General features: G+C 37.2%; 1 pseudogene; it reads left to right on the top strand.

The window, feature by feature from the left end:
* Window positions 1-731: 731 nt before the first annotated feature.
* On the top strand, window positions 732-19,855 carry LOC125390881 (pescadillo homolog pseudogene; annotated as a pseudogene).
* Window positions 19,856-26,439: the final 6,584 nt, after the last annotated feature.

Raw genomic sequence — 26,439 nt, 5'->3', positions numbered from 1 at the left:
AAGCTGTCACTCTGTAATCTGTTCTGGAAAATTCCAATCTTCTCTCAATACAAGTCCACTTTCTACTCCCTCTTGGTACGAGCTGAGAACTCCCTACTGCCCTCAAGCTGCACTTCAGAGCATTTCTCCCACCCATTTCTTTCTGTATTGTCTTTGCTCTCTATCTACGTATGGTCACCTACTTGAGTTCCTAAAATAGGGATCACATGTAACCATGATCTTCAAGAGTCTTATGGCTCCTTAGCTGGAAATGGTCCCTCTCTACTTATGTCTTTTGGAGTTTTACTACTTAAGTGCAACAAAAGAGTAATATTGAGCATCGCCTGAATTTGTGTGTCAAGAATAAAATCCTGGGACCTGTTATAGATTTTCTACCTCAGAATTTTCATTTTCAAAGACTCTCGTGTGCTTTGTGTACTAGACACTGAGAAGTATGCTTCACAGCACTATATAGTAGGTGGCTATTTGCTTCCACAATAAACACCTCTAAAGGAACCTTTGAGTTTCTTGAATGCTTTTACTGATTCAGATATCCTTAAGTAATAGCATTACTTTTTTACATATGGTAGTAAACATTTCTGGAAGACAGAAAGAAAAAGAAAAAGAGGAACATAATACAACTGGATGTTAGGAAGGACCCCCTCTTGCACTCAGATTCTCAAGGCTGTCTTGAGTCTACAGTTGGTCTATATAGAAATTAGTCAGACAATTACAAACCAAGGATGCCAAATATGGTGAACTGCACACTACATCCTGGCAAGACAGAAGAAAGCATTGTTCCCGGGTGCCTGAAGCAGCATAGCCCTACTGACATCTCAGCTTCAGACAGGGAGCCTTCAGAGCCGTGAGAAAAATCCACTTCTGATCATTTAAATCTTAAGTTTGTGGTCCTTCATTAGATGGCTATTGGATACAGACACAACCTCTCAGACCAAATTCCCTCTTAATTTCATGGCTATGAGAGGTAATAAACCTCTCATTTCTTTTACTTTTCTAAGAACTTCTTCCACTCCAGGACTTTGTCATAAATAGCTGAATCTGTTAAATAATTCGTTAAATGTTTTGCCCAACAAAACTTTTGGTATTTGGAGGCATTTTAAGTATGAACAATAGAGATGTTGTCTCATACGCAATATTCCCTATTATTTCACATTTTATTTGAGAAATCTTCTTCCACTCATTGTTTAACTAATAATATTTTGTTAGAACTCAGGTTTTGTATGACCAGAATTCTGAAGCATAAAAATAAAAATTGAAACAGCCAACCAAAAAATAAATAGAAACACCAAACCATCTTCTGCGGCCTGCTGTGAAGTCTTGAAATATCTTATTCTGTCAGTGTGATTTCATAGCAGGATGAAAAATGTCAAAAGTGAGGATGACAAATCAGTCTAGTGAGGAAAAATGACTCTCGGACAAGAGATGTCATTTGTCATGATTGCCATTTGACTGCACTTTCTTCTCTCTTCTCTTTCATATGAATGCAATTTTGTCATTAGTTTTAAATTATCTTTACTGCAGAATGGTTTGATCATGGAAATTATATTTCCATTCTAAGAGTTTTGTAAAATAGCAAGTTTCAAAATGTAATCATATTATCTTTGTACATTGCAGTGTATTAAAAAAAATCATTAATGTTTAATTTGTCAAATATTACTATTTTTAAAAAAAGTAGCTGTTTTTCCTAGACATAGGTAACACCGTGGCTTAAATTTTTTTTTCAGAACTGACACAGCTGAGCACAGCTCTCTGAGCCACTGCATAATATGGGTGGTAATTAAGCCACAGCTTCAAGGTTGCATGAGCACAAGACAATTCAGTCTAATGAAGTATCGATCGGCTGCAGTTGAGGTAAAACAAGTTGACATTCATTTAGAGGTAGCAATGTGAATATACCACAATGCCACCAAAGAAATAAAGGGAACAAACAATGAGGCTGAATTTTAATCTTGCAAACACAATTAAGAATCTTATTTATAGCACGCTGCTATCACTTAAACTAAAGCTAATTGCGTACTTACTGCCCTGACACAAGATACCTAAATCAGCAGAAATTATATGTCCTTAGCATAATGGGTGAAAAGTAAAAGAAACACCATGCAGAAGTTTACTGCTTCAATTAGACACAACACTACTGTCTTAGAAAACTACCCTGATGAAAATATCTGAAATTGAATTTTCCACCGAGTTGTTTTGCACAATTAAGCTCATCTTTAGGGGCTCTGAAGAGTAACCCAGAAAAGCAGAACTCAAAACACATTAAATAAACCTTTAGCTCAGAGTAGGTTTGCTATGTCATAATGATTAACACCTGTATTCAAGGGAACATGATTTACTAAACCCGTATTGAAATGACCTTATTTTTCCAGAATCAAATTTAGTGGTTATTACATTAGCCATCTCATTGAGGAAGAGCAGAATTTCTCAAAATGAAGTTTCTCTTGCAGAAACATATGGAACTTAAACCCAACATACTACCCAATGTTTGGTCATCACAATTATGGAAATACTGTTTTTAAAACACTATATAAGAAAGCTAAAGTTGTCCAGTATTCTCTGTGACATTAATCACAAAACTCGTGTCTGGAAAGTTTGTGTTTGATAAAGTGTGACTTAACTATTTGGAAAGTTTATTACTTCAGAGAAGGAGCCAGCTTTTGTTCTTCAAAATGGATATGAAAATGTATTTATCACAAATGCTGCCAAATGAAAGTGTTCAGTGGTAGTTAAGGGTGAAACTTTGCTTATGTTTTTCAATAGATTCAGTTTTACTGGCATTATACAACATCCAGGAGACAAATTTCTCATGAAAAATATCCCCAGATAAGAGAGTGCTAATGATTTTAATTACATCATAGACCTTGAGCAGATGGACATTTTGTTTAAAATAGTAATAACAGCTGCGATATTCACAGGAACTGCCCTATTTATGGTAAGGAGAAAGGCATTATCTTTACTTATTATTTTAATTTGATAATGAATTGATAAGGCCCCAGTTAAGTGATTTAGAAGCTTCAGTTTATCACTTCCCATTTTAATTTTGTTTTTCTTTGGAGTTATCTTCAAATCAATAAACTTGTTGATCATAATGTACTTTCTCTGATAGCTATAATTAATACACTTTATTGATATTTGAATATAAAACTAAAAACGCTGTCATCTCTATAATGATGTTGAACAAACTACTGCGCATAGATACCAGAAACTGCAATTTCACAATTAAACCATTATCTGTTAACTTATTTCCTATTGTGAGGGAACATTAATGAAAGAGTAAGAAACATGCAATTGAAGAAATTACATACCACACACTGATTTATAAAGACACAGAGACTCCAGAATACACTTCTCAATTCATTGTTTTAATTTTATTTTTAAAAAATTTCAGAAGAGTTAATCTTATGTATATTTCTCAATTTCTTTCAGGAATAATTTCCCATGCATACATGGGTGCAAATTTCTAATGACAGCTTGTTACTGTTAGGGAATTAAAATCTTACAAAATAATGTAATAAGCACTCATAAGTAAATAATAAGAGGTAACAAAATGTACTTAATGATATACAGCTTTTTTTCTAGAATTAGCAAAGCAAAACTGTGCTGAAATTTTGTTGTGTAAATGATGCAGCTCACAAACATGGCTTATCAGTCTTAATTTTTAAAATTTCACAAATATTCATTTCTGATTTTTTTCTTTTTTTTCTTGATTTTTTATTGAACTCTACATTTTTCTCTGCTTTCATCCCTGCCTCTCCCCTTCCCTTCAACCCTCTCCCAAGGTCCCTATGCTCCCAATTTACTCAAGAGATATTGTCTTTTTCTCCTTCCCATGTAGATTAGATCTATATATGTCTCTCTTAGGGTGCTCATTGTTGGCTAGGTTCTCTGGGATTGTGATTTGTGGGTTGGTGTTCTTTGCTTTATGTTTAAAAGCCACTTATGAGTGAGTACATGTGATAACTGTCTTTCTGGGTCTGGGTTACCTCACTCAAAATGATGTTTACTAACTCCATCCATTTGCCTGCAAAATTTAAGATGTCATTATTTTTTCTGCTGTATAGTACTCCATTGTGTAAATGTACCCAGATATTAATCCACAACCTTCGAACAACTCATTTTTGACAAAGAAGCAAAAAATATAAAATGAAAACATATTTAACAAATGATGCTGGCATAACTGGATATCAAGATATAGAAGAATGAAAATACACCCATACCTATCACCCTGTGCTTTGGAATTTTTATCAATTATATGTGTATTTTCATAGGCTAATATTTCTTGCCCTTTTTAATGTGGGTTAGGAGAAAAAGAATGCTCATAAAAATTTTCCTTGTTCATGAGTTAACACTTAAAGAAGTCATAGCTGTACAGAAGAGATTTATATCATCTTCCTGCCATCTAAGACTAAGTGAATGCCACAGAAGAGGGGACAGAAAGAACGTAAGAGCCTGAAGATGCGGAGACCTGAGAAATGTTAATTTCTACATGTGCCATGGATGCTGCATGCATTAATTTACAATAGCCAAGGTTATGTGAACAAGATCTGTACAAGACCAAGACAGCCCATATTCCAGTATGGATGTTAGAGGGACCACAACACCTCATCTCTGCTAGAGGAAATTCACTGTTGCCTAGAGAATTATTCTCCTTTTGAGATGTGATTATGGGTAGATTACTCATATCTTTGTAGACAACTACACACTCATGTACATCTGAATTATACTCAGAAGGTTAATAACAATATAAATGTGAATTCATTATCTTCTTCTAGCTGTGATAAAACACTATTAGCAAGGTATCTTTTTTTAAAAAGTAAAAGTGTTTCATTGGGCTTACTGCTCCAGAGGGTTAGAGTCTGTGATGGTAGATCTGCAGGAACAGTTCAGAGTTCAAATCCCAGACAGTAAGCAGGAGGCAGAGTACACACTCCAGGAATCAGTTTAGTCTTTTGAAATCTCCTCCAACATGGCAATATCTTCTAATCCTATCCAAAATGTTCCACCAGCTGAGACCAAGTATTTAAACATGAGTTTATGGGGAAAGAAGATGTTGTCAGAGGCCCTTCATTGGTTCCTGGCAGCCCAGACCCAAAATAATCTCACAGAAACTGTATTATTTTCAATACTGTTTGGCCAATAGCTTAAGAGTATTTCTAGCTAGCTCTTATATCCTAAACTAACCCATCTCCATTAAACTATGCATCACCAGGAGGTTGTGGCCTATCAGCAAAGTTGCAGCAGGCTCCAAAGAAGTGAGGGGCTTTGTCTTCTGCAGTGGCTACGTGTGTCTCACTGACTCCACCTACTTTCTCCCAGCATTCAGTTTAATTTTCCCACCTAGCTATATTCTGCCCTATCACACGTCAAAGCAGGTTCTTTATTCATTAACCAATAAAAGAAACACAAATACAGAAGGACTTCCCACATGAAGGGTACATTCTCATTAAAATCACAGAGGACACAGAGCTTGATAGTGGTGAATGAGACTGTCAATGTACTTCATATCAATGTACTAGTCTTTAAAAGAATAAAAGATTATTAAAAATTTCAATATAATTTTCACTATATAAAGAAGAAATCCTTAACATCAAAGATCATATAATATCAGTGAGAAAGCAAAACAATAGAGAGATATTAAAATTTGTAATATCATGTAAATATTGATGGTCATTTTTTTGTGTCTATTGAAAGGTAAAGACATAAATGTGTTGAGACTTTAAGAAAAGATATGTAATTTTATAACCAGGATCATTTAGATAATCTTACTGATATTTTATTAAACACTTAACAACTACTGGAGGATACAGAAGATAATCTAATTTTATTACAGAGAAAACTGTATGTGGTAAAAAAATTAAAAGAACCATTTCTATTTATTATTTTGTATTTTTTCCTCCCATCTCATATTGGTAACTATTCAGCAATTTTGTTTTCTATATATTTCCAGATATTTTTCATGCAGAGAAACACAAATCACCTCCTATAATTTTTCCCACACAAATAAAAATATGATTTTCTTTTATTATATCTTCCTTTTGTTTCATGTAACAATGCCATAATTCATCCAAGCTGAAACACCATCTGTTGAAAGATATGCTTTTATTTTACAATCTGCCAAGAATAAAAACACTACCAGTTAAACTATAATACAATACTCTTTATCATTTAGTGTTTATTTTAAATATAACAGATGTGTCCTTTTAGTTTAAATTGATTGTTTTATAAAGTAGCCATTCTCTGCACATTCATTAAAAAGGAAATTTCAAGTAAATATACGTTAATATAAACTATAATTTCACATTCAAAAACCAAATTCTCATAAGTACATTTCAAGCTGGAGTGTCTGTGGCCGTCATCTCCTTCCCAGTGCATTGCTGTTTTCTCTATCAAATGCTTAAGTGGTTTAGTTATTCTTAAAGGAAGACTTAAAAAAAATATGGAAAACCATTGACCCATTTCCTGCATCTTCCAAGACATACCAAATTCACCAGCTGACCCTAAGAGACCAAGGCACACTCTTCTAAGCCCACAAAACCACATGGTTTTCCCAGTGGTTTTTCCGCAAGGCAGATGATGACAATACCACATGACTGAGACAGTGTCTTGTTGTGTAGGCAACAAAATGACATCATAGCCAACTTAATCATCTAGATGTCTGATACAAGAATAACTTTAAATTGCTTTTTAAAAGTGAATTAAATAGTCCAGCTAGGATATCTGCCCATTTACACAAACATATTTTGTTTCTACCATTTATGAATGTGGAATTATAGTATATTTCGTATTATCTACTTGATCAGATAGCAGGCCTCCACTACAAAATTTCTAGTTTCCAGCAATTTTTTTTAAAGATTTACTTTATTTACTCTGTTTACAGTGTGCTGTCTTTTTCTTTGCCTCTTGCCAGAAGTGAATATCCCATCTCATTACAGATGGTTGGAGCCACCATACAGTTGCTGGGACCTCTGCAAGAACAGCCTGTGCTCTTAACCTCTGAGCTGTCTGTCTGGTCTCCATCAATTTGCCTTTTAAACTACCTTTAGTTTTTGAGATTATAAAATCATTGCTTTTCCTTCCTTCCCTCCCTCCTCTTTCTCTCTTTAGAATCCATTACCTTATTTTTTTTTAAAAAAAAAGTTTGTGTGTGTGTGTGTGTGTTTGTATGTGTGTCTTTGTGTCATAAATATATATATTAAAAAAGTTTGTGTGTATGTTTGTGTCTTTGTGTCCTAAATGTATAAAATACAAGTTGTTCTAATTCTTCTATGTCTTTTCCCCATGCTACACACTCAAATTGCTTTGCTTGAACAATACTGGAGAAATGGTGTGCATGCTTCTGTGTATGCTTACCAGCATATCTACATATATACACATTTAAATTTGATATAATTTTATATGATTTCCTCTCTTCAGGACTTGCATTCTCTGCATTAGAATTACATTCCCTATCATCACTAATATGTATTTTCAACTTTAAAAACGAACAATCTGAAGGCTGCTTCTATGTCCTTAGGGCTGTCTAGTTCTGTATTCCTTAGTCAAATTTATTTATGTTTTCCATTTATATGACAAGATCTGTATCTTACATAAAAAAAGATTTCCACTGTCTCATATTATTCTAAAATTTCTACACATTTTAGTGTTCATCTTTTGGAGATTTTCCTTCTTTCAGTATAGGATAATAGAAGAGGGTAAGTAGGTAGAAGACATGATAGAGAGCTAGACAGACAGACAGATAGATGACAGATAGGTAGGTGATATAGACAGAGTGAGAGAGACAGAGAGAGACAGCTCAAGTTTGCTAGCTGCAATGACATGTAAACAACCTGTGTAAGCATGCATTTTCCTGCCATCTTATAGACAGATGGTACTTTAGGTTTAGCACAAGCCTGGGATGCATCTACATTGATCTCGCTTTTAGTTTGTTTATGGAAAACATAGACCAAGTAAAGATAAATGTTTTCCTCTGTGTCACTGTATTGCAGACTAGGGATTTGATACTAATATTGATATTCTGTGTTTAAAAGTTTATTTCACAAATCATTAATACTCAAAGTACCATTTGACCAAAAGACATTTGAGTAAGAACTTCAGAAAGATCATAGTTAAAATGTGTACAGTTGTTCCTAATGGGAGACTAAAACAATAATACTTTGTAATGTGGGACTGGTTATTTTTATCAAGTTTTCAGTTAGCAACGGAGAAACCTAGATACAATGGTAAAATGTATTGTGCCATTTAAACCAGAGATTAGCAAATTAATAATACACAAACACTTTCTTCTTTTTAAATATGTTACTTGATTCACAACTAAAAATTATCAAGTCACATTCTTAAATCTCATTTATTTTTATATTTACAATCTTAGTGCATATAAAATATACTTTTGTATCATAGTAACAACAGCAGTTTATGAGATTATTTATAGTATATGTGTGAATAACACAAAGCTAAGTGGAAGTGAGACGCACCAGGTCCAATGGATGATTATTTCCATAACGGATGCTTCAGCAGCCTTTTGTTTCAATTCTGTTTATGTCACCAATATACTGACTGATAGCTTGATCTTGAAACAACACTTTTCTAAATACCCAACACAAAGATCAAATTTTAGTTAAACTATCAATCTTTTCTTGTTTGAGGCTATTTTGGGAAATTCTCTGGTATCCCCTAAAGTTTGGTGACCAGGAATAATATACTGTATTTGAAAACTGCTTCATTCTGGGACTGAAGAGCTGAATCAGCGATTAAGAGCATTGACTGCTGATCCAGAGGACCCAGGTTCAATTCCCAGCACCCACACGGAAGTTGATATTCATCCATACCTACAATCCCAGGGGTTCTAACACCCTCCTCTGGCCTCTGAGAATATTGCATGTACAAGGTACACTGGCATACATGTAAGCAAAACACCCACACAAATAAAATAAAGTAAGAATTTAAAAAAAAAAACAACAGGTACATTCTAAAAATTGAAAACCTAATCCAAATAAGTAAATTTATCTGAAAAGATACATGCTACAGAGTATTAAAATTGATACACTTTAATTAGGCCAATTACAGAATAGTAGCTTTCAGCAGTCTTAAAACACCAGCATATGCTACTGTGGTTAAGTCATATCTACGATCCAACCTAGTATTGCTATATTCTATCACTATTCTTCATTCATTTTACAGGATCTTCCTGCCTAATTGACAATAATATAATCTTTCTATTTGTAGAAAAATAACTAGACACATTTCCTTTATTTAGAATATCCCAATTCCTTTGCCTGCTTCCTGAACCACTCCTTATTGTTTCCCTACATATTTAACTCAAGCCAAGTTCTCAAATACTCAGCGGCAAATGAAAAATTATTCCCAGAGAAGAAAAAAATATACTAAAAGACTGTCAATATTTTATGACAAAAATACACATTTAGATGGACACATGAGGGAGGTTGATAAACTACCTGTCTTACAAACTTGAAAACCTTAGTTTTCCCGTGGAACCCACCTAAAAATCCATATGTGAGAGCATGATTATTATCCCAGTGCTGGGGATCCAGTGATAAGCGGATCCCAGAACTCAATGACCATCCAACTCCATCTAAGTGAACTCCTGGGCGGTGAAAGAAACTATCTCAAAATGAAAATGTGAATGGTGCAGGCAGAACAAAATCCATGCTTAACTTCTGAATCTTTTTTTTTATTATTATTAAATTATAAAAGTTTCCATTTCAGCCCCTCCTCCCACCACCCTCCCACTCCCCCCACTCCCTCTCCCCCTCCCTCTCCATCCCCCAGAGCAGTCAGGGTTTCCTGCCCTGTGGGAAGCCCGAGTTCCTCCCCCCTCCCTCCAGGTCCAGGGAAGGTGAGAGTCCAAACAGACTGGAGCGCCAAAATCCAGTACATGCAGAGGAAGCAAGTCCCAGTGTCATTGTCAACGGCTTTTCAAAAAGGCTCCGGGCCAGCCACATTCAGAGAATCTGGCTGGATCATGTCCTCGTTCAGTCCCAGTCCAACAGGCCTTGGTGAACTCCCATTATATCAGTCCCCTTGTATCAGTGGGTGCTCGCATCCCTCGCAGTCCTGATTACTTTTTTTTATTTTCTTCATCATTCTGTTCCTCATTTGGACTGTGGAGTGCTCAGTTCGGTGTTCCAATATGGGTCTCCATCTGTATCGCCATCCAACGTCGGATGAAGGTTTCCTGTGCCCTTGCCTTCATTGCTCACGATCTCTTTCCTTCTGCCTCTCATTTGGACCTAGGGAGCTAGGTCCAGTGTTCCAACGTGGTTCTCCGCCTCCATCTCCATCCATCGCCAGATGAGGGTTCTATGGTGACATGCAAAATATTCATCAGTATGGTTGTGGGCCAAGGCCGGTTCAGGCACCCTCTCCTCTGTCCAGAGAACAATCTGGGGATCTCTCCTTGGACCTGGGATCCCATATATAATCAAGTTTCCTATAAACCCTAAGATGAATCCCTTAGTTGAAATATATTCTTCCCTGATCCCTTATTCATCCTTCCTCCCTTCCCCCCATCCCGGTCAACCGAGCTTTCTCCATTCCTCCCCTACTCCCTTCTCTCTAACCCTCTCCCCTTCCAACAACCCTCCCTCCCCCCCCCATGCACCCAAGGTTACCTGGGACTCTTGACTATTTCCTACCTCCTGGCGGATAGCTAAATAATCTTCATCAGGATCGTCTTCTTATTTAGCTTCTCTAGGATCACGAAAAATAGGCTCAAATACCTTTAAATTATGGTTAGAATCCACTTATGAGTGAATACATACCGTGTTCCTCTTTTTGGGACTGGCTTACCTCACTCAGTAAAGCGTTTTCTATTTCCATCCATTTGCATGCAAAATTCAAGATGTCATTATTTTTTACCGCTGAGTAAAACTCTAACGTGTATATGTTCCACACCTTTTTTAACCATTCTTCTATTGAGGGGCACCTAGGCTGTTTCCAGGTTCTGGCTATTACAAATAGTGCTGCTATGAACATAGTTGAACAAATGCTTTTGTTGTATGCTAGGGAATCTCTAGGGTAAATTCCCAAGAGTGGAATTGCTGGGTCCTGAGGGAGGTTGACTCCCAGTTTCCTGAGAAACCGCCACACTGATTTCCACAGTGGCTGCACAAGTTTGCATTCCCACCAACAATGAATGAGTGTTCCCCTCACCCCACATCCTCTCCAGCATAGGCTATCATTGGTGTTTTTGACTTTAGCTATTCTGACAGGTGTAAGATGGTATCTCAAAGTGGTTTTAATTTGCATTTCCCTGATCACTAAGGAGGTTGAGCATGACCTTAAGTGTCTTCTGGCCATTCGAAGTTCATCTGTTGTGAATTCTCTGTTCAGTTCAGTACCCCATTTTTTAATTGGGTTATTTAGAGATTTAGTGCCTAGTTTCTTGAGTTCTTTGTATATTTTGGAGATCAGACCTTTGTCTGATGAGGGGTTGGTGAAGATCTTCTCCCAGTCAGAAGGCAGCCTTTTTGTCTTACTGACAGTGTCCTTTGCTTTACAGAAGCTTCTCAGTTTCAGTAGATCCCATTTATTCATTGTTTCTCTTATTGTCTGTGCTGCTGGGGTCCTACTTAGGAAGAGGCCTCCTGTGCCTATATCTTGTAGACTACTTCCCACTTTCTCTTCTATCAGGTTCAAAGTGGATGGATTAATGTTGATGTCTTTAATCCATTTGGACCTGAGTTTTGTGCATGGTGATAGGTATGGATCTACTTTCATCCTTCTACAGGTTGACATCCAGTTATGCCATTTGTTAAAGATGCTTTCCTTCTTCCATTGTATACCTTTAGCTCCCTTGTCAAAAATTAGGTGCTCATAGGTTTGTGGGTTAATATCCGGGTCTTCTATTCGATTCCATAGGTCGACTTCTCTGTTCTTATGCCAATACCAAGCTGTTTTCAATACTGTAGCTCTGTGATAGAGTTTGTAGTCAGGGATGGTAATGCCTCCTGAAGTTCCTTTATTGTATAAGATTGTTTTGGCTATCCTGGGTTTTTTGTTTTTCCAAATAAACTTGATTATTGTTTTCTCAAGGTCTGTGAAGAAGTTTGATGGGATTTTGATGGGGATTGCATTGAATCTATAGATTGCTTTTGGTAGAATTGCCATTTTTACTATGTTGATCCTCCCAATCCAAGAACAAGGGAGATCTTTCCATTTTCTGGTATCCTCCTCAATTTCTTTCTTCAAAGGCTTAAAGTTCTTGTCAAATAGGTCTTTCACTTCCTTGGTTAGAGTAACCCCAAGATATTTTATGCTATTTGTGGCTATCGTGAAAGGTGATGTTTCTCTGATTTCCCTCTCAGCTTCTTTATCCTTCGTGTATAGGAGGGCCACTGATTTTTTGGAGTTGATCTTGTATCCTGCCACGTTACTAAAGGTGTTTATCAGCTGTAGGAGTTCTTTGGTAGAGTTTTTGGGGTCGCTTATGTACACTATCATATCGTCAGCAAATAACGAAAGTTTAACTTCATCCTTTCCAATTCGAATCCCCTTGATCTCCTTATGTTGTCTTATTGCTATTGCTAGAACTTCAAGCACTATATTGAAGAGGTATGGAGAGAGTGGACAGCCTTGTCGTGTTCCTGATTTTAGTGGAAAGGCTTTGAGTTTCTCTCCATTCAATTTGATGTTAGCTGTCGGCTTGCTGTATATTGCTTTTATTATATTTAGGTATGATCCTTGTATCCCCAGTCTCTCCAACACCTTTATCATAAATGGGTGTTGAATTTTGTCAAATGCTTTTTCAGCATCCAATGAAATGATCATATGATTTTTTTCTTTCAGTTTATTTATATGATGGATTACATTGATAGATTTGCGTATATTGAACCATCCCTGCATCTCTGGGATGAAGCCTACTTGATCATAATGGATAATTTTTCTAATGTGTTCCTGGATTCGGTTTGCCAGGATTTTATTGAGAATTTTTGCGTCGATGTTCATGAGTGAGATTGGCCTGTAATTCTCTTTCTTGGTTGTGTCTTTGTGTGGTTTTGGTATTAAGGTAACTGTAGCTTCATAAAAGGAGTTTGGCAATAACTCTTCTGTTTCTATATTATGGAATACGTTAAGGAGTATAGGAATTAGCTCTTCCTGGAAATTCTGGTAGAATTCTGCATTGAAACCATCTGGTCCTGGACTTTTTTTGGTAGGGAGATTTCTGATAACAGCTTCTAGTTCTTCACGACTAACAGGTCTATTTAGATTGTTCACCTGTTCTTGGTTCAACTTTGGTATATGGTACTTATCTAAAAAAATGTCCATTTCTTTTACATTTTCCAACTTTGTGGCATATAAACTTTCGTAGTAAGATCTAATGATTCTCTGAATTTCCTCTGAGTCTGTGGTTATATCCCCCTTTTCATTTCTGATCCTATTAATTTGCATGTGCTCTCCCTGCCGTTTGATTAGTTTGGCTAGGGGTTTGTCAATCTTGTTGATTTTCTCCAAGAACCAGCTTTTTGATTCATTGATTCTTTGGATTGTTTTCTCTGTTTCTATTTTGTTGATTTCAGCCCTCAGTTTGATTATTTCCAGTCTTCTACTCCTCCTTGGTGAATCAGCTTCTTTTTTTTCTAGAGCTTTCAATTGTGCTGTTAGGTCTCCAATGTGTGCTTTCTCCGTTTTCTTTATTTGGGCACCTATTGCTATGAACTTTCCTCTTAGCACTGCTTTCATAGTGTCCCATAGGTTTGAGTATGTTGTGTCTTTGTTTTCATTAAATTCAAGGAAGACTTTAATTTCTTTCTTAATTTCGTCCTTGACCCAGGGGTGATTTAGTAGTTGACTGTTCAACTTCCATGAGTTTGTTGACTTCCTGGGGGTAGCATTGTTGTTGGATTCTAATTTTAATCCATGGTGATCTGACAAGACACAGGTGGTTACTAATATTTTTTTGTATCTGTGAGAGTTTGCTTTGTTGCCGAGTATGTGGTCAATCTTCGAGAAGGTCCATGAACTGCAGAGAAGAAGGTATATTCTTTCCTATTTGGGTGGAGTGTTCTATAGATGTCTGATAAGTCCATTTGATTCAATACCTCCAATAAATCTCTTAATTCTCTGTTTGGTTTCTGTCTGATTGACCTGTCCATTGGTGAGAGAGGAGTGTTGAAGTCTCCTACTATTAGCGTGTGTGGTTTGATGACTGCCTTGAGTTCTAGAAGAGTTTCTTTTACATATGTGGGTGCCTTTACATTAGGGGCATAGATATTCAGGATTGAGACTTCTTCCTGATGAGTTGTTCCTGTTATGAGTATGAAATGTCCATCTCCATCTCTTCTGATTGATTTTAGTTTGAAGTCGATTTTGTTAGATATTAGAATGGCCACACCCGCTTGTTTCTTATGTCCATTTGCTTGGAAGACCTTTTCCCAACCCTTTACTCTGAGTAGGTGTCTGTCTTTGTGGTTGAGGTGTGTTTCTTGTAAACAGCAGAATGTTGGATCCTGTTTTCGTATCCAATCTCTAAGTCTGTGCCTCTTTATAGGTGAATTGAGTCCATTGATATTAAGAGATATTAATGACCATTGGTTGTTGACTCCAGTCATTTTTTTGGTGGTAATAGAGTGTATGTGTTTTCCTTCTTTGAATTGTGCTAGTGAAGGGTCGCTAGATGTCTGAATTATTGTAGTTAGTGTTGGCAGTGTTGGATTCCTTGGGATGTAATTTTCCTTCTAGTATTCTCTGTAAGGCTGGATTAGTAGTTACATATTGTTTAAATTTGTTTTTATCCTGGAATATTTTGTTTTCTCCGTTGATAGTGAACGAAAGCTTGGCTGGGTAAAGTAGTCTGGGCTTGCATCCATGGTCCCTTAATTTCTGCAGTACCTCTATCCAGGACCTTCTGGCTTTCATGGTTTCTATAGAGAAGTCTGGTGTAAGTCTGATAGGTTTACCTTTATAGGTTACTTGACCTTTTTCCTTTGCAGCTCTTAATATCCTTTCTTTAATCTGACTGCTTTGTGTTTTGATTATTATATGGCGAGGGGACGTTTTTTTCTGATCCAGTCTATTCGGTGTTCTGTATGCTTCTTGCACCTTCATAGGAATATCCCTCTTTAGGTTGGGAAAGTTTTCTTCTTTAATTTTGTTGAATATATCTTCTGGACCTTTGATCTGCAATTCTTCTCCTTCTTCTACTCCTATTATTCTTAGATTTGGTTTTTTTATTATGTCCCATATTTCCTGAATGTTTTGTGATGAGAATTTGTTGGATTTGCTGTTTTCTTTGGTCAGGGCGTTTATTTTCTCTATGGTGTCTTCATAATCTGAGATTCGTTCTTCTATCTCTTGTATTCTATTGGCTAAGCTTGATTCTGTAGTCTCCGTTCGTTTACCTAGATTTTCCATATCCAGCCGGCCCTCGGATTGTGTTTTCTTCACTGCCTCCATTTCAGTTTTCAATTCTTGCACTGATTCCATTACCTGTTTGATTACTTTTTCTTGGTTTCCCAGGGTATCATTTACAAATTTACTCATTTCTTCAAACTTTTTGTTATATTTGTCTTCCATTTCTTTACTCATTTCTATTATTTTTTTGTTATATTTCTCTTCTATTTCTTTAAGTGAGTTATTCATACCCTGTTTTAGAGACTCTATTGCTTTCATAATGACACTGTTTTCCACTTCTTCCGGAATAGGGCGTTCGAGTCCTTCTGTCGTAAGATCGCTGGGATCTGGTGATTTCATGTTGTTTTTCAGATTGTTGGAGGAATTCTTGCCTTGGCGCCTGCCCATCTCTTCCTTCAGATGCTCTCCAATGGCTCTTCCCTCCGCTGGGTCTTCTTCTACTGGATTAGTGACCCTTGCTATCCAGGAATCACTTTGCCTGCAGTCTTAGCTAGCTGCAGGCAGGCTATTAGAACAAAGGTACTTCCTTCCCTTTGCACTCACCACCTATCCAGCCCCGTGGTGCCCACCCTGGCTGAGATAGAGGAATTTAAGCCCTGAAAAAGGGAGAGGGGAGGGGAGGGGTTCGAGGCCAAAAGCTGGGATGGCGTAGGAGGAGAGAGGGATTAGCTGGGGGAAGCTGCCCCTTTGGAGTAGCCAGGGAGATAAGGATGGCGGGAATATTGTGTGTCCCCTCACCGGTCCACACACTTACCCCTGCGCAGGATCAGAGCCCCTCGCTGGTCAGAAGAGTCCCTGCCTGCGGTCTTAGCTGCTGCAGGCCAGCTATCAGAACAAAGGGACTCCCGCCCCTTTGCTCTCACCGCCTGCCCCGGCCTGCGGTGCCCGCCCCGGCTGAGATGGAGGCTTAACTTCTGAATCTTACACACATGCATACACATATGCACCTGCACTCACCCACATACATGCGCACACCTGCACATACACAAATAAATGAACATGCACACATATATACACACACACGAATGTGCACACATGAACAAACATGACGTTTGTATGTGTGTGTGCACGTGTGTGTATGAATTGTATAATAGAAGTTATAAGATATAAATTGAATCAAGTGAAAGAGAAACAAAATTTTAGGCAAAACTGAAATTCTCAAAATGGATTATTTATGTGAAAATCATAACTATTATAATAGGATCTTTGAAATTGTCCTTACTGTAAGTTTGAAGGCTGAATGGTATGTAAACAATAGTGAGTTCCACGGGATAAGTTTGAACTTTTGGAAATCCCTTATTAAAACTACTAAAAAGGAAATAAGTGACATGAAAAATATTAATTAATAATTGTTTATTTTCCCACTTCCCCTCTAATTACATTCCTAAAAATATAAAAGACACCAAGATATTAGAAAACACATAGTTAGAAAGACCTCCAATATTCCTTACAGTTGCCATCGGTCCTTTCTTCTGGTGTTAGGCAGTGGATAAAGGATGGGATGACTCATGCGGTCACTACACTGGGCTTTCAGGTTTCAGAGTGACAATGGGGTGCTGCAATGGCAGAACACAGCTTTATCTTTCTGAGGCAAGTGATAAGTAGAGGTATCTCAAGATAGAGAGCAAATTCTAAGAGCTAGTAACAACAACAGCTATGCAGTTATTAAACTATAAGACAGGCAGTACAGCACAATTTAAAAAGTAAGAATAAATCTAGACCTGCTAAATTAAGAGTTATCTTGAATTATGTCATTTGGATTTATTTGCTTCCAAACCTGAGTCACTTTAGAAACAATGGACAGTTGAAAAAAAAGGGAAAGAAACAAGCTCTTAAAAAAACAACCATTACCTGCCCAGGGACCTGCTGTAAACATGTACAAAGTAACTCCCAGTCATTATCAAGGAAGGCATAATTGAAGAAATGAAAAGACTTTTGAATGTGTTGCTAATTATTGAACATTAGTTCTGCTTCACATTAAACCCTGTGTGCTGAATAACCATGAACGCAACTAGTTCACGTAAAGGTTTGTAACTATAAGATCTAACAAATTTGCCTTGAGTCTATGAGTAAGTATGTGAACGCATTACAGATTAACAGATCTAAATAGAGAACTATACTAAGTGTATATGATAGCTTCAGTGACCCCCTCCCCCACTTCTATAGTCTGATGAGAAGGCCAGACAAAATAGCTTCTAAAAGTAAAAATTAAATAAAAAGTCTATCTCCAAAATAATCATAGCATTAACAAGACACACCAAAAAAGTTTTAAAAATTACCCGTTCAGGTACTTTTTTTTCATATGTTTGAACAGTGAAAGAAAAAAAAAACTGTTCTTGAACAACAATAGAATGTTTTCAAAATTTTATCAGTGATAACTTCATGATTGGTGTGTGTGTATGTGTGTGCGCATATAAAATACATATGAGTCTTAGCAAAAATGTCTAGAGTTCAAAAATATCCACAATGTAATACTTATTTACCCACAAATAACTATAATATCCTATAGCTCAGATACATAAATGTTACTTCATCTTCTTTACAAGAATATATTTACAAACAATAGAAAAAGAAGAAACACTGCAAGCTAAGAAAAAAAGGATAACTTATCATTATATTTTGATAACTCCCAGTAGAAGACCAGTTTCAGAGTACCGGAATCAAAGACACTCTGGCCTTTCGTACTGTTTACAATCCGTTCATATTCACAATAGCTGCTTCTTAGTAAACTAATAGACAATGTCATGGGTGACTCCTCACAAACACAGAGCTCACAGATATCTGGCTCCAAGAGAGCTCAAGGAAGAAATCTTCAGCAGAATTATGATAAGAAAGCACACAAGGAATGCTGTGGAATTTCTTCTAATCCAATCATGTTCAGTTTACAGCTTAAGTAATGTTTTAAGGAAGGTCCTCTAGGGTTTGATAAATGCCACCTCAACTAAGGTAGGAAATGACAGATGATTAGGAAGGACTTTGCTAGAATAAAGGAAAACAGACAAGAATTAGGAAAGGCTACATCTTACATTGTCTGCCCTTGAGTTAAAGGAAAGTCAAAGAGGAGATCCACTTCTGAGGATGGATAACTAACTTTTCACAAATAATATCAGTAATAATAAATAAAATAAAAGTTGAAAATTGTAAGAATAATCAATATTGGGTAGAGTAAGGGTTTGCAAAACCGGAAGTCCAAAGTGATAATACTTTTGACATACATTTCCCATTATTGTAATTTTCTTCCCCACAAAGCAAATACACATCATTGCTGACTGATTCCTGCACAAGATCTTCCTGTCCACCAAAGGCATTACTAATCCCAGGCTGAGGTGCTGGGGCAGCCCATCATATGGATTGCACCCTATGCTTTCTCCCATGATCATCCAACAGATGTGGACCACAGGGTCATGGCCAGTTTTACTGAGTTCTATATCACTTTCCTGGACTTTGTCAACATCTGCCTCTACCAGTAACTCGATTTTCACTACCCACCCAAGATTGAAAGTCAAGCTCAGCCAGAGACAAAGATCAACGAGGACACAAATGTATTGTACTCTGAGAGCTCTCCTGAGAAACTGGCATCACTCAGTGCCAGCCTGGCCAGAGTGGTGGTGCCTACTATAGAGGAGGCTTTGGCCGGTGAGGTTCCTACTGATGGGGTGATTTCAGCACAGAGGAAGGTCTCAGGAAAGAGCTAGAGGCACAGAAAAAACACAAGAAAGTCTTCAAAGACCTGAAGTTCTTCCTGAACCAGGAGGTGTCCTGTGAAACATTGGCCTTCATCAGCAGTTTTCCCAGGGATGTATCCTGCGGCAAGTTTTTGTGCCTTGATGCCACCTATGACATCAGACTCCTCCATTACTCACCAGATTGATGACCAGCTATGACAACAAACCTTCATCATTGGCAGGTACTATGTACAGCCCCAGTGGGTGTTTGCTTCTATAAATACCTAACTCCTACTCCCTGTGGAAGAGAACTTCCCTGGGGTGCAACTGCCACCACACCCTTCACCCTTCTATCTGAGAAGGAAAAAAATTACATTCTCTCTGAGGAGATGAAGCTACTGGCTCTGCAGTGGGGAGAAGACCTAGGAGACTTGAAAGAGGAAGAGGAGGAGGAAGATGAGGATGAGGACGATGAAGATGATGACAATGAAGGTGATAGTGACCGTAGAGGGGGGAAATGAGGAGGAGGAAGATGTGGAAGTTGATACAGAAGAGGAGTCCAACCTGTTGGTCTTGGAGCAGCAGAAGGGAAGAAGCCCCCGGTGGCAGCCGGCACTGTGAAACTGGAAAACAAGCAGCAGCTGGCTCAGGAGGAAGAAAGTGAGGTCAAAGGCCTGGCCACCACGACGATGAAAAAGCGGGAGAAGTTCCTTTACCAAAAGATCATGGCTGGCAGGTGGCACAAAATCTGAGAGGGAAGCAAATTGGCAGACAAAAGGAAAGTCCATGATGACGCTGTGAGGTCTGAGAAACCAGTCTAGAGGACAAGGACTTTATGAGCGCCAGCCATCTATCAATGAGAGTTGGGCATGCCAGAAGCAAGCTATTGGAACATACACACACACACTCGAGCTCCAGCCTGACACCTCATACTTTTGGTGGTGTGTGGGCAGCCATTGCCTCCCATGAAGTTCATGCCAGTGTCTGGACAAAGAGGCCTCTGCCTAATCTTGCTCCAGGAGTCTGACCAACATCCTCACTTTGCTAGACTTTCCACAGTGTCCTACACAGCTGTGCCCATAATTCTCAGGATGCTGTTGTGGAGGAAGGGAAGGAAGCTCTTATTATCAAATGGGTGGATGTTTGCAGCCAATCGGACAAAAACAAACAAACAACAAAAAAAAATTACCCAATGTATACCCATAGAAACATCTCACAATAATTCATTAATATATCTTCATTTTCTAAGAAAAATTTGTATAAGGTCTCAGTATATTACACTAGTTGACCTAAAACTTACTATGTTGATAAGAACAGCCTCAAACTCAGAGATTTGCCTGCCTCTGTCTCATCAGTGTTGAATTAAAGACCTGCACAACTAGATCCTGCCTGTAAAATTTTTACAAATCCACTTAAAGGAAAAAATTACTTAAATTTTAAAGAAAAATAGTAAAAACTATGAAAATTGTAACAACTTGACCTTTTAGAATTATGCTTCTAAATAGTACCTAGATCAATGAAAAAGTCATTATAGAATGTATATGAAATACTTTAATTCAAATAATAATAGAAATAGCAATATATTGAAACTTTGTGAGTTTCAACTAAACACTTAGGAAGAATGCTGGAATTCTAGGTGCATGTGAATGCTAGAATACCAAGTACGTATGAACAGTGGAGTAGCAAGAGCATGTATGAGAAAAAACTAAATAATAAGGATATCTTCTTAAGATATGAATAAAGGCTAAGCACATTGAACAAAAATAATACGGAAAAAGAAAGTACAAATAAGCCAGAACTAATGAAGCAGAAAAGGGATTAATAATAAAGATAAACAAAAAACAAATCAGACCCACCCAGGAAAGATTTATAAATTATCAATATCAAGAATTGTTAAAGAAACTTTGCTGCATATTTCCATCTTTCATAAAAGTATTTATAATTAAGTTAAATTAAATAGTTTTAAAATGTTAATTTTTTAAACCTATAAAAGAAAATATAGGCAAAAATTATTTTGCCAAATAAAACTCCCAATGCTCCTAAGGGAAATCATAACAGTAGTGTGATATGTGGTTGTCAAGGATTAGAAAGTGAGGATTTTCCAACTTAGTTGATGACATCACCATGATCTTGACACAAAACATAAAAAAGACATTATAAAAAAATCTGCAAGACATAATCACCACATTCAGAAAAAACAATTTTTATTGCCTAGCAATATAAACATAAGTGGGATAATCTATAATTGTGATAATCATAATTCATCATGATTATACTTTATATAAAATTGAGGCCATAAATTTGATTGAACATTTTACAAAAACATCATCTTAAAAAAAAAAGAAAAGAAATCCAGTATTTATAATGCACTGGGAAATGATTGCTAAGTTCTACATCATTCAGGTTAGGATTGATGGCTAGCCATTAAAGGCTAGGCTCACAACCAAAAATATAAGGATTTTAAAGAAAATTAAAGAGCTATTTCTTTAGTGTAATAAAAGAATAATAATAAAATTCTGACATCATATTCATGCTTAATGGTAAAATATTGAGAATTTTCATTTGGGTCTGGGAAAGAAATAGGAAATGTCACTTTTCATTATTGCTTCTCAACAGGATAGTAGAAGGTCTAAATAGTAAAATAAGACAATTAGAAAATAAAAGGACTGTGGACTAGAAAAAAATTAAATTGTCATCTTCTGAAAAATGATAAGCGAAGGCCAAAAAATCCAAGTAAAGTAACAAATAAACCTTGTAGGTTTAGATACAAAGTCAACATGCAATAGTCAAATAAAATTCCATACCATCAAGAGTTAGGAAACAGGACTGACAAAGTGCCTGGGAAGCTTAGGGCGTGGACCAGAAGAAAACTACCCTCACAATATGGTTTCATATAATGGAGAGAGATGCTTATGCCACATTGAGCAAAGTATATTCTCCTGAATATTGAAAACTGATATGGTTCGATTGGAGTGATTCAACATTTACAGAATCATAAAGATACTTCATATCAAACTAAGATGAAAGTAAACAATGAGTTTGATAATGAATTTGAAAACAGTACTTTTGATAGCATCTTAGGGAAATTTTCCATGGCAGAGAGGGCTTGCTAGGCCAGGAATATCTAGGCTCTTTTTTTCTGCACAGCATCGTGACAGGAAATGTAAGTCTGTCCTACGACTACAACTTCTAACCTTACTTGAATTTTTAATAATATTGGGTGAAAGGTATGCGATTTGCATCACTTCTAGGCCATAATGTTTAACATGGTGCATCTTTTCTCACCTTTCTTTATGTGCTGGTTGGCATCATTTCTGGAAGACTGAAAATTTAAATACTGATGGAGCCCTCAGCAGCCGGGACTTAGCTCTGACTTTGGGTAACAAAACACACCCTACTTTCTCTTGCAAATGAAGCATGCTCATATTGGATAGTTATTTGTATAAATTAAATATATGCTAATGCATTAAGTTACAAACTTAGGGCTTAATTATCCAAGATGGTTATTGGTGATTAACTATGTTAGTGCCACAGAACTTTTGTTTATATCTAAGATTCCTGTCTGCTTTGTGATTTTGCTTGGTTGTAAACATGCTTTTTTATTTCTTCCTTACATCACAGTTTTCTGTTCTCTCTCAGAGACACTTTAGGATAACAGTTCTTATCTAGAAAGAACCATGTATCTTAGATGTAATCCAACATTTTTATTTGTCTTACATATTTCCCTTCAGTTGACCAGTTTTTCAAAATTTTTTCATGCACTTTTCCCTGTTGTTGTCATAAGCTAATTTTCAGAATATGAAATGCAGTTTTTTTATCTTCTATTCATGCTCAACCTCCTGCTCTGTTGTAGTCTACTGTTGTATGACTCAATGACCTGTTTCTTAACTAGAGAAACAGAAGAGAACACCTTTACTATGCCTTTACTACTGACGTGAAGTGAGTAATGTGTTTGCTCACATTTCCTCCCAGAACTTTCAAGAAATATTTGCACTTCTGACTTCCTTATTCTCAGAACCCATGGAGCAAATACTTTTTCCTCATTTACACATGCATTCATATTTTACCAGAAATATCAAAATAATATTTTATTAAAGATGACAAACTTCACAGGTGTGGTTGGACAATACTTTATATTTCATTGGAACTGTGAGGCCTGTTTCTTTCAGGGCTATAATTTACTTACTTACTAACTTACTTAAGATATACAATTAATGGTAAAATATTGAGAATTTTCATTTGTGTCTGGGAAAGAAATAGGAAATGTCACTTTTCATTATTGTAAATATATATACTTAATTAGTTAAATATAATATAACTGGATATCTTGATGATTTATTAAATATCCTTGGTAGTATTTCTCTCTCCCCACCCTCATTCCCTGCCTCCTTTCTTATTGATCTTATTCTTTGGTCATCCCCAACTAGTGCCTCCTTCTTGTTTAACCCATTTCACTTTAGCAAACTTCCGCTCCTCTGATTCTTAAACCCTTTTTACTCTCTCTTCCACAGTGAACCTGGTGTGCAGCAATTGTGTTCTAGATGTATTCTTTTGGACTATGAACCACAAGGTTTCTTGATTTTACATTTTATTGGTTACAATTTTTTTCTAATGGTCTATCTGTTACAAGGAAGCTTCTTTGATGAGGTGGGAAAGCTATACTTATCTGAAGATATAAGCATGAATAAGTAGAATGTAGTAAGGAATTATGTTGGTTTACTAAGTGGTAGTTATAGATTATCTTCCAAGATTAGTGACTTACTAGCTCTGTGTAGTTGACAGTTTTCCAGCACCAGGCCCAGTTTTCCCCTGGGTAAGCAGGCATTAAGTCCAATTAGTAAGTTACTGGTTACTGTCAAAGTACACAAGTCACTATTTCCCCATTAAGGTTATCATGTCATGTTGGAATTGCATCCATAGACGCAATAGAGTGTGGGTTGCTTCTTGCTCTTGGAAACTGCCTTATACTTTCTGGAACCAAGAAAGTCCTCAAGAAGAAGGGATTCAGTTTAGGTTTAGCGCAGGTTTGATGGGCCTTGTATCCAAAGTACATGGTTTCTGCAGCAAAACGTTCTTAACCTCTAACTCTGGGAAAAACTAAGGGCAAAATAAATAGTCCATAATATTTTGGATATATCTTAAACAACCCTGACCAACAAATCAAAGGAAGTTTCTCATGCCTGACATTGGGGGTTTTGTTAATCTATGATCCTTGGGAAAGCATTGTCAAGCCCACATGGGAGAATTTCATTAAAACTATATGCATACAGGTAACATTATACGGACTGAACAGTTTACACTTATGTAATTAGGAGTACGTATGCACATGTGTATGTGTATTTGTGTGTATGCACTTGTTTGTGTGATTATGACAACAATTAAAGAAATCATAAATTTGAAAGAGAGCTAGGAGGTACATAGCGTTGGAGGGAAGGAAGAAAAAGGGAAAATGCAATTATAATTTCAAAAATATTATAAAAATGCCTACAAGGAGGTTAAGCATCTTAAAATTAAGTTTCCTCTTTTTGGGTCTGGGTTACCTCACTCAGTAAAGCGTTTTCTATTTCCATCCATTTGCATGAAAAATTCAAGATGTCATTGTTTTTTACCGCTGAGTAAAACTCTAATGTATATATGTTCCACACCTTCTTTAACCATTCTTCTATTGAGGGGCACCTAGGTTGTTTCCAGGTCCTGGCTATTACAAATAATGCTGCTATTAACATAGATGAACAAATGCTTTTGTGGTATGATAGGGCATCTCTTGGGTATATTCCCAAGAGTGGAATTGCTGGGTCCTGAGGGAGGTTGGCTCCCAGTTTCCTGAGAAACCGCCACACTGATTTCCACAGTGGCTACACAAGTTTGCATTCCCACCAACGGCATTTCAATTGTATTTTAATAGATAAAAACTGCCTGAAGATCTGAGAGTAAAACAGTCCCACTGGTCAACAATACAGACCACATTATGGTAACATGCACCTTTAATCCCAGTAGCCACAATGACATGGATGAATGTTCCCCTCACTCCACATCCTCTCCAGCATAGGCTATCGTTGGTGTTTTTGACTTTAGCTAACCTGACCGGTGTAAAATTGTATCTCATACAATTTGTTTTGATTTGCATTTCCCTGATCGCTAAGGATGTTGAGCATGACCTTAAGTGTCTTTTGGCCATTCGAAGTTCTTCTGTTGTGAATTCTCTATTCAGATCAGTACCCCATTTTTTAATTGGGTTAATTAGAGTTTTAGTGTCTAGTTTCTTGAGTTCTTTGTAAATTTTGGAGATCAGACCTTTGTCTGATGAGGGGTTGGTGAAGATCTTCTCCCAGTCGGGAGGTAGCCTTTTTGTCTTACTGATGGTGTCCTTTGCTTTACAGAAGCTTCTCAGTTTCAGGAGGTCCCATTTATTCATTGATTCTCTTATTGTCTGTGCTACTGGGGTTCTACCTAGGAAGTGGTCTCCTGTGCCTATGTCTTGTAGACATGTTCCACTTTCTCTTCTATCAGGTTCAAAGTGGTCAGGTTAATGTTGAGGTCTTTAATCCATTTGGACTCCTAGGTCCAAATGAGAAGCAGAAGGAGGGAGAACGTGAGCAAGGAAGGCAGGATCAGAGGGAACCTTCATCCGACGATGGATGGAGATTGAGACAGAGACCCACATTGGAGCACTGGACTTAGCCCCCAAGGTCCAAATGAGGAGCAGAAGGAGGGAGAACATGAACAAGGAAGGCAGAACTGTGAGGAGTGCATTCACCCACTGATACAAGGGGACTGATCTAATGAGAGTTCAGCAAGGCCACCTGGACAGGGACTGAACGAGCACGTGATCCAACCAGATTCTCTGAATGTGGTCAGATTCTCTGAATGTGGCTGGCACGGGGACTGTCTGAGAAGCCATTGATAATGGCACTGGGATTTGTTTCCTCTGCATGTTCTGGATTTTTGGGATCCTAGTCAGTTTGGATGTTCACCTTCCTAGACCTGGAGGGAGTGGGGAGGAACTTGAACTTCCCACAGGGCAGGAAACACTGACTGCTCTTAGGGCTGGAGAGGGAGCAGGAGAGGGAGTGGGGGGAGTGGGAGAGTATTGGGAGGAGGTACAGAAGTGGAAACTTTTATAAATTAATAAAAAAAATTTAAAAAATTAAGTTTCCTCTTTGAAATTGTTCTTACAATATGTGGGCAGCTGTGATTTCACCAGGAGGAGCACCCAGCATAACTTAACCCTGCTTCCTCCAAGTCCCGAGTATTTATTTATGCTCTCTACTAGAAAGAAAACTAAACTCTATAAACTACCAAAAAAAAAGACATGAATTTGTGACTCTACAACTTTTAAGTCAAATATTGTTCTAGCTACAAATAACCTTAAAAGCAAACCTCTTCCTCTTCTCTTCACAGATAT

This window comes from Myodes glareolus, chromosome 16 (assembly GCF_982192425.1).
Source record: "Myodes glareolus chromosome 16, mMyoGla1.1, whole genome shotgun sequence".
NCBI classification, from domain to species: domain Eukaryota; kingdom Metazoa; phylum Chordata; class Mammalia; order Rodentia; family Cricetidae; genus Myodes; species Myodes glareolus.
Note: the sequence above shows the minus strand (reverse complement) of the source record. Positions and strands in the feature narration are given on the sequence as shown.